The sequence below is a fragment of the Nansenia antarctica genome (genome assembly GCF_963989245.1).
Source record: "Nansenia antarctica genome assembly, chromosome: 1".
Classification (NCBI taxonomy): domain Eukaryota; kingdom Metazoa; phylum Chordata; class Actinopteri; order Argentiniformes; family Microstomatidae; genus Nansenia; species Nansenia antarctica.
In genome coordinates this window covers 69,934,496-69,951,995 of record NC_137674.1, presented here as the reverse complement: position 1 = coordinate 69,951,995, position 17,500 = coordinate 69,934,496, and the positions used below count along the sequence as shown (strand labels likewise).

Genomic DNA, 17,500 nt, shown 5'->3' with positions numbered 1-17,500 from the left:
CACGGTCAGGAGGGGTTGTACAGATGACCTCGGTGAGGAGGGGTTATACAGATGACCACGGTGAGGAGGGGTTATACAGATGACCACGGTGAGGAGGGGTTGTACAGATGACCACGGTGAGGAGGGGTTATACACCTGACCAAGGTGAGGAGGGGTTATTCAGCATGTTTTAGGTAGGGATGCTCCGATCTGGATTTTTGGGGCCGATACCGATCACCGATTTTTTTCCTCAAGATCAACCGATACCGATACCGATACCGATTTTAAAAAAAATACATAACTGTAGGCCTACAACTGACTGGATAGCCTACATATTTTTTGCTTTTTAGACAAAAGTTTTGATCCATTAGGTACCAAGCAAACGCAGACCCATTTTTATGGCATAGTAAAAGTCTGGCCTATCACCCAGTTAGGGCCTGAAGCCCAAGTCAGTCGATATGGCTGTATAAAAGACATCATAAACGTGGCCTTCATGGTTTACATACTGTTACGTCCTCCTATGTTTTCGGTTCAGTTATCTGTCTTCCCCAGAAAAAAAAAAAAAAAAAAAAAAAAAAAAAAATCGGTTTTTGCGATCGGCCATTTTTGCCGATCACCGATCGAGTCATTTGGAGTGAAATCGGCCGATTTAAATCGGTGGCCGATAAATCGGAGCATCCCTAGTTTTAGGGCAGCGATATCAGGTGCTGTGGTTCCGCTACCTCTTGTCAAGACTGTGGTACTGATGAGGCAGTGACACGTGTACACACACACACACACACACACACATATTGTGTATGACACACACACACACACACACATACATTGTGTATGACACCCACACACACACACACACACAGAGCAGCGATGATGCAGCATGTTTTCTCATGGGAAATGTTCAATTCATGTTTTGTTGTGTTTCTACCTCCTATATTACAATCAATCTGTTTCTTATGTGATCATATGGCCTTGAATGACCGAGAATCGGTTATAATCAGGTGTATAATCATTCGATAGGCGCCCCTGATTTAATGTTCCCGGTGATAATATCACTTACATGTTATATTACAGCATGTGGCAGTGAGCCTCAGGTTTGACACATTTACACCACTCCCTGCGGTTGTGCAGGTGAAATCAACAGCTCAATTTCACTCAAACCCGATGTTCTTTCTCAATGCGTTTGCCTGGAGGTAATGGAACGGTACAATACAATGTTTGGTCTGTTGTGTCAATGCCTAGGTCTGTAGAAACCCCATCAGAATCCATCTCACTTCACATCAGGCGTAAAACCCATTGTACTGGACTGCAGAGTGGAATACGTACACAGTGGCTCTAACCTGGTGTGGTTATTCACCCCATGTCATCAGACACAGTGTGTGCTTCTTGTCCCCCAGGGTTTTGTTTTGATGGCTTAATATCAGATGAAATCGGCGTCTGATGACAGTTATTAATGAGCACAGCACTGTCAAAGCAGCACCGCTTTGCCTCAGCTCGGCTCGGGGCTCCATGTGTAGTTCAGAGTCTGGCAGAGATGGCAGAGATGGCAGAGATGGCAGAGATAGCAGAGATGGCAGATAGCAGAGATAGTAGAGATGGCAGATAGCAGAGATGGCAGAGATAGCAGAGATGGCAGAGCCTGGCAGAGATAGCAGAGATGGCAGAGATAGTAGAGATGGTAGATAGCAGAGATAGCAGAGATGGCAGATAGCAGAAATAGTAGAGATGGTAGATAGCAGAGATAGCAGAGATGGCAGATAGCAGAGATAGTAGAGATGGCAGATAGCAGAGATGGCAGAGATGGCAGAGATAGCAGAGATAGCAGAGATGGCAGAGATGGCAGAGATAGCAGAGCCTGGCAGAGATAGCAGAGATAGCAGAGTTAGGTGTTAATTCATATTGTTTGTGTTGTATTGTTTATTGTTTGTATTGTTGTTGCTGTAAAACACTTTGAGAGAGTGTTGTTTTTGTGAGAAGTGCTATACACATTAGACTGACTGACTGACTGACTGACTGACTGAGTATCGGGTACTGATCCAGAGTTCTAGACACGGTGGTTCCTATGAAGGCCGCCTCTCCTCTCTGCCTGAGGCCGTTGTGGCACGGCGGCGCCCCTGTCTGCTGTTGTTTGCCGTGTTTTCCCCGGGATCCGGTCTCACGCGGCTTGTTCAGAGCGCCGTGGTAAAGGGTTCTCCTCCGGTACGGCTGTCAGGGAGCCGTGGCCATGTCCGACCAGGCGCTGAGAACCGCTACTGCTTCCATAGCAACCGGCTTCCCATAATCCAAGCGGATGCCATGCAGGTATTATCCTGAGATTCATATTTCTTGGTGAAAGAAAGGAGCTGGCCTTGACCAATCTCTTTGTCCAGAGCTGGGCTTAAGAGTCACGCACACACGCACACACACACACACACACACACACACACACACACACACACACACACACACACACACACACACACACACACACAGGCATGCATGCATACACACACACAGAGACACACACACACACACACACACGCACACAGGCATGCATGCATACACACACACAGAGACACACACACACACACACACACACACACACAGACACACACGCGCACACAGACACACACACACACAGGCATACGAAGACACACACGTACATACAGGCATGCAGTGCACGCATACACACACACACACACACACACACATGCACATACAGGCATGCACGCACATACACACACACACACAAACACACACGCACATACAGACACACACACACACATACACACACATACACACACAGTGTGACTGTATTTAATAGGCCTAATATTTCTCGAGGGAGAGGGAGCATCTCATCTGAATAAAGCAGAATTTCACACCAAGCTGATAATGTTTCAAGGACAAGCAGGCTATGTGGGTTACTGAGGCTGGTGGAGGTAGAAATCGGAGGACAGCATCATTGTAATGCATGGAATGGAATAAGAAAAGTGCATTACAACGGGTGCCCGTCCTCCGATTTCTACCTCCACCAGCCTCGGTAACCCACATAGCCTGCTGAGCTACTGAGCCTACTGCCCTGACAGAGGGAGGGAGAGAGGGAGGGAGGGAGGGAGGGAAGGAAGGAGGTAGAGAGAGAGAAGGGGGGAGGGAGAGAGAGAGGGAGGGAGGGGGGGAGAGACTCTCTTCTACTCTCCTTTCCTCCTCCTCTCTTCTACCCTCCTCTCCTCTTCTGTCCTGTCCTCTCCTCTCCTCCTTTTATCCTCTTCTCCTTCTCTCCCCTGTTGTTTTTCTGTCCATCCTAAGTCAGTGAGAGGAGGAGCTGCTCTGGGGCTAAGGCTAGGGACAGGGCTGGGACTAAGGTTGAGGACAGGGCTGGGACTAAGGCTAGGGACAGGGCTGGGGACAGGGCTGGGGCTAAGGCTAGGGACAGGGCTGGGGCTAAGGCTGGGGCTAAGGCTGGGGCTAAGGCTGGGACTAAGGCTAGGGACAGGGCTGGGACTAAGGCTGGGGACAGGGCTGGGACTAAGCCTAGGGACAGGGCTGGGACTAAGGCTGGGGACAGGGCTGGGACTAAGGCTAGGGACAGGGCTGGGGCTAAGGCTGGGGACAGGGCTGGGACTAAGGCTGGGGACAGGGCTGGGACTAAGGCTGGGGACAGGGCTGGGACTAAGGCTAGGGACAGGGCTGGGACTAAGGCTAGGGACAGGGCTGGGACTAAGGCTAGGGACAGGGCTGGGACTAAGGCTAGGGACAGGGCTGGGACTAAGGCTGGGGCTAAGGCTGGGGACAGGGCTGGGACTAAGGCTGGGGACAGGGCTGGGGCTAAGGCTAGGGACAGGGCTGGGACTAAGGCTAGGGACAGGGCTGGGACTAAGGCTGGGGACAGGGCTGGGGCTAAGGCTAGGGACAGGGCTGGGACTAAGGCTGGGGACAGGGCTGGGGCTAAGGCTGGGACTAAGGCTGGGGACAGGGCTGGGGCTAAGGCTGGGACTAAGGCTAGGGACAGGGCTGGGGCTAGGGACAGGGCTGGGGCTAAGGCTAGGGACAGGGCTGGGACTAAGGCTGGGGACAGGGCTGGGGCTAGGGACAGGGCTGGGGCTAAGGCTGGGGCTAAGGCTAGGGACAGGGCTGGGACTAAGGCTGGGGACAGGGCTGGGACTAAGGCTAGGGACAGGGCTGGGACTAAGGCTGGGGACAGGGCTGGGACTAAGGCTGGGGACAGGGCTGGGACTAAGGCTAGGGACAGGGCTGGGGCTAAGGCTGGAGACAGGGCTGGGACTAAGGCTGGGGACAGGGCTGGGACTAAGGCTAGGGACAGGGCTGGGACTAAGGCTGGGGACAGGGCTGGGACTAAGGCTGGGGACAGGGCTGGGACTAAGGCTGGGGACAGGGCTGGGACTAAGGCTAGGGACAGGGCTGGGACTAAGGCTGGGGACAGGGCTGGGACTAAGGCTAGGGACAGGGCTGGGGCTAAGGCTGGGGACAGGGCTGGGACTAAGGCTGGGGACAGGGCTGGGACTAAGGCTAGGGACAGGGCTGGGACTAAGGCTGGGGACAGGGCTGGGGCTAAGGCTAGGGACAGGGCTGGGACTAAGGCTGGGGACAGGGCTGGGACTAAGGCTAGGGACAGGGCTGGGACTAAGGCTGGGGACAGGGCTGGGGCTAAGGCTGGGACTAAGGCTGGGGACAGGGCTGGGGCTAAGGCTGGGACTAAGGCTGGGGACAGGGCTGGGGCTAGGGACAGGGCTGGGGCTAAGGCTAGGGACAGGGCTGGGACTAAGGCTGGGACTAAGGCTGGGGACAGGGCTGGGGCTAGGGACAGGGCTGGGGCTAAGGCTGGGGCTAAGGCTAGGGACAGGGCTGGGACTAAGGCTGGGGACAGGGCTGGGGCTAAGGCTAGGGACAGGGCTGGGACTAAGGCTGGGACTAAGGCTGGGGACAGGGCTGGGGCTAGGGACAGGGCTGGGGCTAAGGCTGGGGCTAAGGCTAGGGACAGGGCTGGGACTAAGGCTGGGGACAGGGCTGGGACTAAGGCTAGGGACAGGGCTGGGGCTAAGGCTGGGGACAGGGCTGGGGCAAGCACATCTGTTACTATGAACGCTGCTTTTGTACGACCACATGACATTTACATTGCTATCTCAGAGTCTGACTCTGGAAAAATGGTTGGTGCTAGCTTGTTACCACAGTCATTTGACTGGTATGATTGGGAGTGTTGCACTGTATGGTAAACACTGGTTATTTCTGCTGCTGTTACATTGTGGCCATCATTTTTCGGTTTGAGTAGGAATGTCTCCATAGAGTTGGATGTCTCTTTTTGAGCAACACGTTTCTTGTGAGAATTGCATTCTCTGTGTCTTTTGACCTCGTATTCACCTCCGTGTGAAATTGAAAAAGAACTCTTGTAAAGATTGCAAAAAACTCTCTGAGAGTCGCCCTGCACTGTCTTCACCCACGGATAAGTGTTTTCCCAGTCTTTGTTGTAGGTGCATCTTCTTTTCTTCCTGACTGTATTTTGAGTTTCCTCCATTTTCCATAACCTGCTGCATTTGACTTGTGTTCGTCGTTTCGTTGTTGTTGTTTGGGGGGGAGTGGGGGGAGTTACTCCTGGTTAACCTGGCTGCACTTGCCCCCAGCACCCGACCCCCAGCACCCGACGTGCGCTACAGTTTGATTGACAGCAAACACAGCCCTGTGATGATAGCCTTCCCTGCTTTCTCCACAGCCATTGGATAAATCTGACTTTAGAAAAGCGTTTTTGGCCAATCAAAATTAAATATGCAGGACATCGTCCCAATTTGCGGGAAGCACCAAAAGTCGTGAAAATGCTGTGCAGTCCCGCGCAAAGCGGGACATCTGGTCATCCTAGTAGCATGTAGAGGAGGGAGGAGGGAGGAGGAAGTGTGTGTGTGTCGGGAGGGGGGAGACAGGGGGGACAGATAGGGGACAGGGGGGTATGGAGGGAGACAGGGGGGTATGGAGGGAGACAGGGGGGCATGGAGGGAGACAGGGGGGTATGGAGGGGGACATGAGGGTATGGAGGGGGACAGGGGGGCATGGAGGGGGACAGGGGTGTATGGAGGGGGACAGGGGGGTATGGAGGGGGGCAGGGGGGTATACAGGGGGGTATGGAGGGGGACAGGGGGGTATGGAGGGGGACAGGGGTGTATGGAGGGCGACAGGGGGGTATGGAGGGAGACAGGAGGGTATGGAGGGGGACAGGGGGGTATGGAGGGGGACAGGGGGGTATGGAGGGGGACATGAGGGTATGGAGGGGGACAGGGGGGTATGGAGGGGGACAGGGGTGTATGGAGGGGGACAGGGGGGTATGGAAGGGGGATAGAGACACGGCCGGCTTACTAGAACGCTGACACAGCTGAAGGAAGTGTTAACGCCACAGAACCTGTAAGACACGCAGACAAGGTCGCTGGCCTGTGAAGAGAGAGAGATGGAGAGAGAGAGAGAGAGAGAGAGGGAGGCTGTGCAGACAGATAGCAGGACAGACAGACATACATCGAAGTCATTCTATGTGTGAGGACAGAGTGGCAGACTAATCTACAGAGGAACAGACCAATTTCTTGAGAGGAAATAAATGTTATTTTCCAGAGGGAAAAGATTGTGTTTGGAAGTAACAAATTGGCCAGGATTCTACCTTGCGGCACTGAAGATAGGATATTGGACATCATTTCAATTATGCTTTAAACTAGAGAGAGAGAGAGAGAGAGAGAGAGGGAGAGGGAGGCAGAGAAAGAGGGAGAGAGGGGGAGGGAGAGGCAGAGGGGGAGAGGGAGGAAGAGGCAGAGGGAGAAAGAGAGAGAGGGAGAGGGGGAGCGAGAGGGGGAGAGGGAGGGAGAGGCAGAGGGGGAGAGAGAGGGAGGGAAGGGGGAGAGGGAGGGAGAGATGGAGAGAGGGAAGGGGGAGAGGGAGGGGGAGAGGGAGGGAGAGTTGAAGGGAGAAAGAGGGAGATAACAGCAGCAAAATGTGTGAGCTGTTGCCGTGGGAGAAGGACACTATTCTTCCTATAGTATGAAACTATATGCAACACTGTAACACTGGTGCAACACTGTACAACACTGTACAAGGTTTACTTTGTTTTACGTTTAATACAACTCTTGTGTGTATTGTTTACTGTTCAACTTGTATTGTTATTTTTTCTTCATTTTTGTTAATTTGTCATTTCACTTGCTTTGGCAATCTAAATGGTTGGTTCCCATGGCAATAAAAGTCATTGAATTTAATTGAGAGGGGGGAGGGAGAGAGAGAATGAGAGGGGGGGAGAGAGAGAGAGAGAGAGAGAGGGGGAGGGAGAGAGAGAGAATGAGGGGGGGAGAGAGAGAGGGAGAGAGAATGAGAGAGGGGAGGAGAGAAAGAGAGAGAGAGAGAGACAGAGACAGAGAGAAAGAGTGAGAGAGAGAGAGAATGTAAAGAACAGACCGACAGGTGGAAGAGAGAGCAGAGTTGTTATTATTGGACAGGATGTTCTGGGCTGATTGTCACAATCCCCAACGTCAGATTTCATTAAGATGCGCACACACGTGCGCACACATACACCTGCTGTCCTCCAGGCTTTAGCTCAGCGGGCTCACACACACACACACACACACACACGACACATGCACACACATACACACACACACACACACACACACACACACACACACACACACGGACAGGTGAGGTCTGTCAGCTGAGATGGTCTGGTTGGTTGATGGATGGTTCTAACAAGTCGTAGCAGGAAAAGTAATCTACAGTGATGCTTGAAAGTATGTGCAGGGCACAATCCCTTATGCAACTATAGATTTTTTTTTTTTTTTTACCATGATTTATTTAATCAGAACTGACATAACAGGTTTATATTTACCAATTCCATATGTTGGTTTAGAGGGAATCATGTGTGTGGTAGGAAAACTAAATTATAAAGAAATTAGTCCAGGTGCAAAAATAAGTGAACCAGTCAATAGCTTGTGGCACCTCCATTAGCAGCAATAACTTGGAGTAAACGTCTCATATATCCACTAATCAGTCTCTGACATCTGTTTTGAGATATTTTTGCCTCCTCCTTACAAAAGTGAGACAATTGAGTGAGGTTTGAGGAGTGTCTGGCATGAACTGCCCGCTTCAGGTCCTGTCACAGCATCTCAATTGGATTTAGATCAGAATTTGACTTGACCAATCCAAAACACAAATCTTCTTTATCTTGAGCCATTCTTTGGTAGATTTGGTTGAATGCTTTGGGTCGTTGTCTTGTTGAAAGACCCATTTTCAGCCCAGCTTTAGCTCCTTGACTGATGGTTCTGTTCAACAATCTCCTGGTACACCTCAAAATTCATGGTTCCCTTATTGATGTGGAGTAGGCCAGGTCCAGAGGAGGAAAACCAGCCCCAGATCATGACATTCCCACCACCATGCTTGACTGTTGGGATACGGTTCTTTTGGTGGTAGGCAGTGTTGGGTTTTCACCAAACGTTGTGGATTTGATTGTTACCAAAAAGGTCAATTTTGGACTCATCTGTCCAGAGAATGGACTTCCAGAAACCTTGTCCAGATAGACCAAGTTAAGAAAGGCAGTTTGGTAATTTTTTTGACAGCAGAGGCTTCTTCCTAGCAACCCTCCCACGAATGCCATTTTGATTCAGTGTTCTTCTTATTGTTGAAGCATGCACAGTTACCTGAGATGCAGCAAGGGAGGTCTGCAAATCTCTAAATATTATGTTTGGGTTGGTTTTTACCTGATTTGTTATTTTTCTTGTGGCTCTTTGGGATATTTTGGAAGGGTGTCCACTTCTAGCCCGAATTGCTGTCATGTTAAATGCTCTCCATTTGTAAATGATTTGCCTCACAGTGGACTAATGGAGTTCAAATCATAGCCTTCCGCAGACTGATGTGCTCTTTCTAACCTCTTCCTGATATCCTCTGAGATCTCCTTTCCTCTCTGCATGGTGTGTTTTACATTCACCTGTATGGATAACACAAAACTGACCAGGTTTCTTATCTGTATCAGAGTCTCACCCAAACTCTTTCCTAAAGATCTCTGCTTCAACTGGTTCATTTGGTACCCAATTATTTACTCTCCGGATTCTACTTACCTACTTGATTTAACCAATGCAACTTGGGGTTCACTTATTTTTGCAGTAATTTCTTTATAATATTTTTTTTCTACTACACGCATGATTCCCTCTAAACCAGGGGTTTTCAAAGTCCAAGACAGTGAGCCTCCCCTAAGAGAATTGTGACATACCCACGCCCCCCCCCCCCCCCCCCCAGTAAAAAAAAAGAAAGTAAAATAGACAGCAAGACTGAATCCTTTGAAAATAATTATATTTGTGTTTATTTGATTTCTTTTAACTAAACACAATTTAACATACAGCGGTATAATTACCAAATCCAACTGCATAATAACACTTTTCACTCACAGTAAATTCAACAGTGTTGTGCCAGCTATCAAAAACATTGTACAGAACAAAAAAAGACAACCATCGTGGAGTCCATCGTTTCAAATGTTTCAGAAGGCGTCAATTATACGCGAGCCTGTGCGATAGGGTCTAGTTTAGCCGCTGCCGTCTCTGTCTTCATTATGGCACACATTTCCTTGGCAGCTGGCAGCACTATCCTCAATAGCGTGCGGCTTACCTGCTTTGGCAATGCGTAATGCGTACTGCCACCCGAAATTATGCCTCAGTAGCCTTAACATTCATTTGACTGAATTGTTGAATGACCCGCTTTTCTCCTAGTAACGCTTCGAGTTTCCTTTGGAAAAACTCTGGAGGGTTGGATGCTAGCTTGTTGTGCTTTGTTTCTAGATGGCGGCAAAGTTTTGCGGGTCTCATGCTGTCATTAGCCAGCCCAGCACCTCTTTGCAAATGAGACATTGCGGTCGTGGGATGTTGTTTGAAACTATCCAGGTAAATCCTAAATTGATACGCTTCATCGTATTTCCTACATTTTGGTTTGCTGCCAGAAGGCTCAGGCTGTGGCACTGCTGGTGTCAGAAACCTCTTCATTTAAAAAAAACAAATTATTTTTTAATTTTTACTCTCCCACGCTCTTTCACACTCTCTCTCACATACGTTGCTAGCCAGACATCCGTTGCTAACAGATGTTTTGGCGCGTGACTAACTATAAAGCAGGTCGCAAGGCTACATTTATTTAATTTATAGAACGCAATACAGCCTGCAATGTCCTAAAATGTAGCATACCGGTACATCTCTCCCATTATTTCTTTGCCTTAAAAAATAAATAATCACATTTCATTAAAAAACTTAAAACCAAATGTTATTTTACATAGGCTCCGCGCCTCCCTTGAAGCACATGGAATTGGTAAATATAAACCTGTTAAGTCAGATAAAAAAGACTGGTTCTGATTCAATAAAGATTATAAAATCTGTAATTGCACAAGGGGTTCACATACTTTCAAGCATCACTGTATGTCTAGGCCATGGGCCATTGGCTGTTGTCGTGCTAGACGAAGGAAGAATATATATTTTATATTGATACAGGAGGAACAGTACAGGGGCTAGTAGATGTCTCAGGAGAAACAGTACAGGGGGTAGTAGATGTCTCAGGAGAAACAGTACAGGGGGTAGTAGATGTCTCAGAAGAAACAGTATGAATGAATGAATGAATGAATGAATGAATGAATGAATGGTCTTTATTGTCATTAATACAGTACAGGTACCATACAACGAAATTTAGGAGGGGGGGCTCCCCTGGTGCTTGGAAAAAAGACTAAAAACAAGAAGGGAAAAGAGCTGGTTTACATAAATAAAGGCTATGTACACACATCTACTATACTATACTACTATACTATACAATAAAACACTGTGCTGTACTCTATGCTATGCTATAAATATCCTAACTTTTCCTATATCTGAACCTTATGTACACAAGGGTTGTCATATTGCACATAGTATTGTTGCACATTCATTTAAAGTGTCGCAGTTTGCAGGTTTGACATGTTCACAGTTGTATTTCAATATTGCACTTATGTTTACAATCTAGTAGCTGCCATCAAATTGTCTAGATTGTCCAGGGCCTAGAACCTAGGTCTTTGCTGTGTTCAGGGCCTGAATGGCCCTAGGGTAGAAGCTGAGCTTCAGTCTATTTGTCCGTGCGAACATGGTCCTGAACCGGCTGTCTGAGCGCAGCCGAACAAAGTGTTCGTTCCCAGGGTGGGATGGGTCCTTGGAGATCTTGGAGGCCTTCCTGAGGCAGCGTGTGTTGTACAGCTCTTCCAGAGAGGGGAGGGGGGCGCCGATGATCTTCTCGGCCGATCTCACGACTCTCTGTAGCGCTTTCCTCTCTGCGGCTGTGCAGCTGGAGAACCACACGCAAATGCAGTAGGTGAGGATGCTCTCCACTGTGCAGCGGTAGAAGGTCACAAGCAGCTCCTGTCTGAGGTGGTATTTCCTGAGGACTCTCAGGAAGTAGAGCCGCTGTTGTGCCTTCTTGATGATGGCTGCTGTGTTGGTCCTCCAGGACAGGTCCTCCTGTATGTGCACCCCCAGGAATCGGAGAGTTGAGACTCTCTCCACGCTCCCTCCATCGACGAGCAGGGGCTGGACCTCAGATTTTTTCCTCCTGAAGTCCACGATGATTTCCTGGGTCTTTAACTGGTTCAGCAGCAGGTTGTTAACCTTGCACAGCTTGCCCAGCTGCTCCACCTCATCCCTGTACGCCGCCCCCCCGAGATGCAGCCCACCACGGTGGTGTCGTCTGCAAACTTTATGATGGGTGGACGGGGGTGAAGTCGTAGGTGTAGAGGTTGTAGAGGATGGGGCTTAGCACGCAGCCCTGGGGGGGCCCAGTGCTGAGTCTGAGGGCTGTGGAGGTGTGGGAGCCCACCCGCACCCTCTGGGGGCGGTCAGACAGGATGTCCTTGATCCATGCGCAGATAGAGTGTGATAGTCCAAGGTCTAGTAGTTTGGTCACTAGCCTGTCTGGAAGGATAGTGTTGAAAGCAGAGCTGAAGTCCACAAAGAGCAGTCTCGTGTAGCTGTTCCCCCTCTCCAGGTGGGATAGAGTGGAGTGGAGAGTCGTCGCGATGGCGTCCTCTGTGGACCTGTGGGCTCTGTAGGCGAACTGGTATCGATCCAGGTTGGGCGGGAGGCATGTGACTATGTGGGCCCGGACCAGTTTCTCGAAGCACTTCATGATGATTGGTGTGAGTGCCACCGGGCGGTAGTCGTTTAGGCAGCTCACCGTGCTTTTCTTCGGGACTGGGATGATTGTTGAGGTTTTCAGGCAGGGTGGGATGGTGGCCTGGGACAGGGACTGGTTGAAGATGTTGGTGAAAACCCCGGCCAGCTGGTCGGCACAGTCCCTCAGCACCCGTCCCAGGACGCCGTCCGGCCCTGAGGCTTTTCTGGGGTCCACCGCCTTCAGCACGCGTCTCACTTCATGCTCTGTGAGGGTGAGGCTGCTGAGAGCTGGAGAGAGTGGTGTTTGTGTTGTGGTTACCTCCGTTCGCCCCTCGTCGAACCGGGCGTAGAAGGAGTTCAGCTCTTCCGCCAGCAGGGGGTCGCCCTCAGCGGCTGTGAGCCTGTTGGCTCTGAAGTTTGTCGTGCTGAACCCCCTGCCACACCCGTCTGGAGTCGTTGCTCAGGAAGCATTCCTCAATCTTCTCTCTGTGGTCTGCCTTGGCCTCCCGGATGCCACGGTTTAGGTTAGCCCTGGTGGTGTTGTACAGCAGTTTGTCCTTCGCTGAGAAGGCGTTGTTCCTCTCCTTGAGCAGTTGTCGGACCTTCTCAGTCATCCATGGCTTCGTGTTGGGGTAGACCCGGACACGTTTGTCCACGGTGGCTGAGTTGGTGCAGTTCACTATGTGGTTCAGAACCGACGACGTGAACTGTTCCAGGTCCTCATGCTCATATTCCTGCCATGAGGTGTCATTCAGGCAGATCTGCAGTGGAGCGGACCCTGCTGGCCAGGTTCTGACAGTCTTAGTGGTGATGGGAGCACTTTTCCTCATGGGAGTGTAGGCTGGGATCAGGAGGATGGACACGTGGTCAGACATGCCTAGATGAGCTAGCGATCTAGCTTTGTAGGCAAGCTTGATGTTGGTGTATACCTTGTCCAGTGTGTTATCTCCTCTTCTTGCACATTTAACATGCTGGTAAAACTTGGGTAGTACTACCTTCAGGTCAGCATCATTAAAGTCCCCCGCGATAATATGCACTGCTTGAGGATCTGTGCTCTGTCCACCACTGATGACGTCATGTAGCCCGGCTAATGCATCCGCGCTTGGTGCAATGTAAACAGCTGTTGTACACTGCGTTGAATTCCCTCGGGAGGTATGTGGGTCGGCATTTAACAGTCAAGTATTCCAGGTCTGGGGAGCAGTGGCTACTCACAGTTTTTGTGTTTAAGCACCAGCTGTCCTTCGTAGATATGACCAGGCCGCCTCCGCGCGTTTTCTTGCTAAGCAGCGTCCTGTCCGCTCGGTGTAGCGAGCGGCCCTGTAGTGCGACCGCGGAGTCAACAATGGAAGCGCTGAGCCAGGTTTCTGTGAGAATGATCACACAGCTATCCCCCACGGTGTTGTTGGTGGCTACCTGCAGTCTCAGTTCGTCCATCTTGTTAGCTAGGGATCTTACGTTAGAGAGGAATATACTCGGCAAAGCTGGCCTCCCCTGCGGCCCCGGCGTTGCTTGCGGTCCCTACGCCGATGTTTGCGCCTCAGGGTCACGACTATGAACCAGTCTTTCCCCGGTGATCGGGCTATATCGTTCGGAATCCTTTGTTGTTTCAGAAACTCCGCTGTAACTGTCCTCCCGTTTTGCGCACCAACTTCTAGTAAGTCGTGCCTGCTGTAGGTACTATTTACACAACAGTTCCCTATAAGCAGGGCTTGACGCTTACCTTTTCCCCAGGTAGCACTGTGCTACCATGTTGAAAAATGTAGTAGCACACCAAGAATTTCAGTAGCACAATGAACATTTTGCAATTTTCGTCAACAACGACAACAAATTATCATCATAACATATCAAAATGATCATAACCGGCTCTTGGCCGTAATAAAAATGGAGACTCACACAATGTAAAGGGGAAGTAAGAATATTAATTTCAGTTGGCCCACGGTTCGGTATGAACCTCGGTTTTTGGGTCACGGTTCACGGTTCGTGTATTTTTTTTTAAATGCTACTATTTATTTACAAACTGTTACTTTATTTTGCTTATACTTATGGAACTTTAACATTTAGACACATGTAGGTGTCATGACCAGGTAGGCTGGGGCTGTCTGGGGGTGGGGGGGGTGACCAGGTAGGCAGGGTGTGTGTGTGTGTGTGTGTGTGTGTGTGTGTGTGTGTGTGTGTGTGTGTGTGCGTGTTTGTGTGTTTGTGTGTGTGTGTTCCCCCGAGAACAAAGTCAGGTGAAGATTAGAGGGAGGAAGCAGGGAGGGAGGGGGAGAGGGGGTGTTGGGGGCGTCAGGTGATGACAGGGCAGGACGTCATTGGCTGGCAGGTCTGATGTGTCACAGGCATGTTCACACACGCGCACACACATACACACGTACATATACACATGCACACACATACAGGTGCATCTAAAAAAAAATATGTCATGGAAAAAAATCATTATTTTCCATAATTGAATTAAAAAAGTGAAACTTTCATATATTCTAGATTCATTACACATTACACCGTGAAAGTGAAATATTTCAAGCCTTTTTTGCTTTAATGTTGATGTTGATCTCCTCCTCTCCTCCCCCTCCCCCCCCCTCCTCCCTCCCTCCCTCCTCTCCTCTCCTCTGCTCTGATAGAGTGTAATAGTGTTGGTGGTGATCTTTGTTGGTCTCTTGTGAATCTGTAACGGCTTTTATTGTTCCTCCACATTGTCTCCCTGCGGTGTCATCAACTTCACACGCCGCTCGCCACACACACAAACACACACACACACACACACACACACACACGCAGCCTGAATCCATCCTGCTTCTACAAGGCTGGAGGTGGGAGAGCATTAGTGAGAAACCAGAGAACATAAACATATCAATATTCTAACTGAGGGAGGGAAGGAGGGGGAGGGGGGGAGGGAGAGAGGGAGGGAGGGAGGGAGGGAGATAGAGAGAGAGAGTTGCTGTATCATCTTAACACTGTGATGAGGCTATATGCATTATTGAGCTGGGTCACTCACACACATTTACCGACACACACACACACACACACACACACACACACGTACACACACACACACACACACACACACACACACACACACGTGCAGAGTGCAGAGCAGAGTGTGTGTGTGTGTGTGTAACGGTGCCCATTAAGATGAGCAACAGCAGATATGACTTGGCCTTTCACTTCAGTGGAGCTGAGTCAATAGCTGTTGACTCCCAACCCTCACCACCCTGTCCGTCCCTCCCTCCCTCCCTCCCTCCATCCCTCTCTCCCTCCCTCTGTCTCCCTCTCTCTCCCTCCCTCCTTCCCTCCCTCCCTCTCCCTCCATTCCTCCCTCCCTCCCTCCCTCTCCCTCTCTCCCTCTCTCCCCCTCCCTCCCTCTATCTCTCTCTCTCTCTCCCTCCCTCCTTCTCTCTCTCCTTCCCTCCATCCACTTCTCCTCCTCTCCTCTCCTCCATGGTGTGCTAGTCAGTTTATCTTTCTATCTCGATGGTCAGCCCTCAAACCCCTACCTGTCTTCTGTCAGGACTGCAGAGTCACTACCTATCTGCTGTCAGGACTGCAGAGTCACTACCTGTCTGCTGTCAGGACTGCAGAGTCACTACCTATCTGCTGTCATGACTGCAGAGTCACTACCTATCTTCTGTCAGGACTGCAGAGTCACTACCTATCTGCTGTCAGGACTGCAGAGTCACTACCTATCTTCTGTCAGGACTGCAGAGTCACTACCTATCTGCTGTGAGGACTGCAGAGTCACTACCTATCCTCTGTCAGGACTGCAGAGTCACTACCTGTCTGCTGTCAGGAATGCAGAGTCACTACCTATCCTCTGTCAGGACTGCAGAGTCACTGCCTAACTGCTGTCAGGACTGCAGAGTCACTACCTATCTGCTGTCAGGACTGCAGACTCAGTCACTACCTATCTGTCAGGACTGCAGTCACTATCTGTCTTCTGTCAGGACTGCAGAGTCACTACCTATCTTCCACCATAGACTGAAGACCTCCATCTCTTCAGGCTACACCTTAACTGTCCCTCCTGAAGACCTCCTCATCCCCACTACCCCCCTGTACAGTTTATCTACTGAAAATAAATTCTTATAGCATTATGACTGCCAATGGCCCCTGGCCCGAGCATAGATTACTTTTTCTTATGATGACTTATGGACAGATGATTCACTTACTTGGATAAAGGCGTCTGCTAAATACCAAAATGTAAATGTAAATCTTAGGGATGTCCCGATCCCACTTTTCCACTACCGATACCGATACCGATACCTGGGCTTCGGGTATCTGCGATACCGATACCGATCCGATATTTGTATAAATGTTTTGACCCCTGAATAATAACAAATACCTCCCCAGTATATAGTCCACACCAACAACAGTTAAATTAAAGACTGCCAGCCTTTATTAAAGCAACAAATGCGACGTGTTGTGGATTGGAACTATGGATCATAAGCTTTCAAATGATGTGTCATACATTGAAATCCGAAAAAATATGAAGTTAGAGTCATTTGAATGTTGTTAGACGTCTGGCACATATAGGGTTAACCTCTTTGTAATGAAACCGGAAGCACACAGCGCTACGAACTATGAGAGCTGTATCCACTATGCGCATTTTAAGCGCATATAGGACTCGCGTGAAGCATTTCTGCGACACGCGTTTCTGTTCACTGTTTTCATTCCCTCATCGCTTATACACATAAGTTTGACTGCGCATGACAGTAGTTTGAATGTAGATTGAATGTAGTAGATTGAATGTATTTCCAAGTCGCACAGAAATATATTCACTCGCAAATGCGACCAAAACAGTCGCACTATCGAGCCCTGGTCATGCACGTGACCACTGGCTACTACTGTTGTCGTCACTTGAGTGACACACCAGATCGAGAGCGCGGATCGGAGCCTTTTTTTTTTCTGGTGCGATCCGAGATCCAGCATTCAGGTCCAATATCGCGGCGATATCCGATATCAGTATCGGATCGGGACATCCCTAGTAAATCTCGTCTCCTCCATCGTGTGCTTCTCCATCGTGTCCTTCCCTCCCTCCCTTCATCATCCCATCATCCCTAACTCCCTGCCTCCCTCCCTCCCTTCATCATCCCATCATCACTCCCTGTCTGTCTGTCTGCCTGCCTGTTTGTCTGTCTGTCTGCCTGTTTGTCTGTCTGTCTGTCTGTCTGCCTGCCTGCCTTCTCTGTCTATCTGTTTGTCTGCCTGCCTGCCTCTCTCTCTGTCTGTCTGTCTGTCTGTCTGCCTGTCCTTCATTGTCTTGTCCCTGTTCTGTGTGTAAGCGCTGGGACCCAATGTCCGTTCCAGCTCATCACTAGGGGCCTTCAACACTAGTGGTGGTGGTGTTCCCAGGTGGGATTTGAACTCATGACCTTCTGGTCACCAGTCCCCGGGGGTCCATCTCCTCCCTGCCC

General features: G+C 49.9%; 1 protein-coding gene across 1 annotated transcript in view; it reads left to right on the top strand.

The window, feature by feature from the left end:
- Positions 1-17,500, top strand: part of fam184ab (family with sequence similarity 184 member Ab) — a gene marked incomplete at both ends in the record, with an annotated part of 110,256 nt that overhangs the window by 765 nt on the left and 91,991 nt on the right.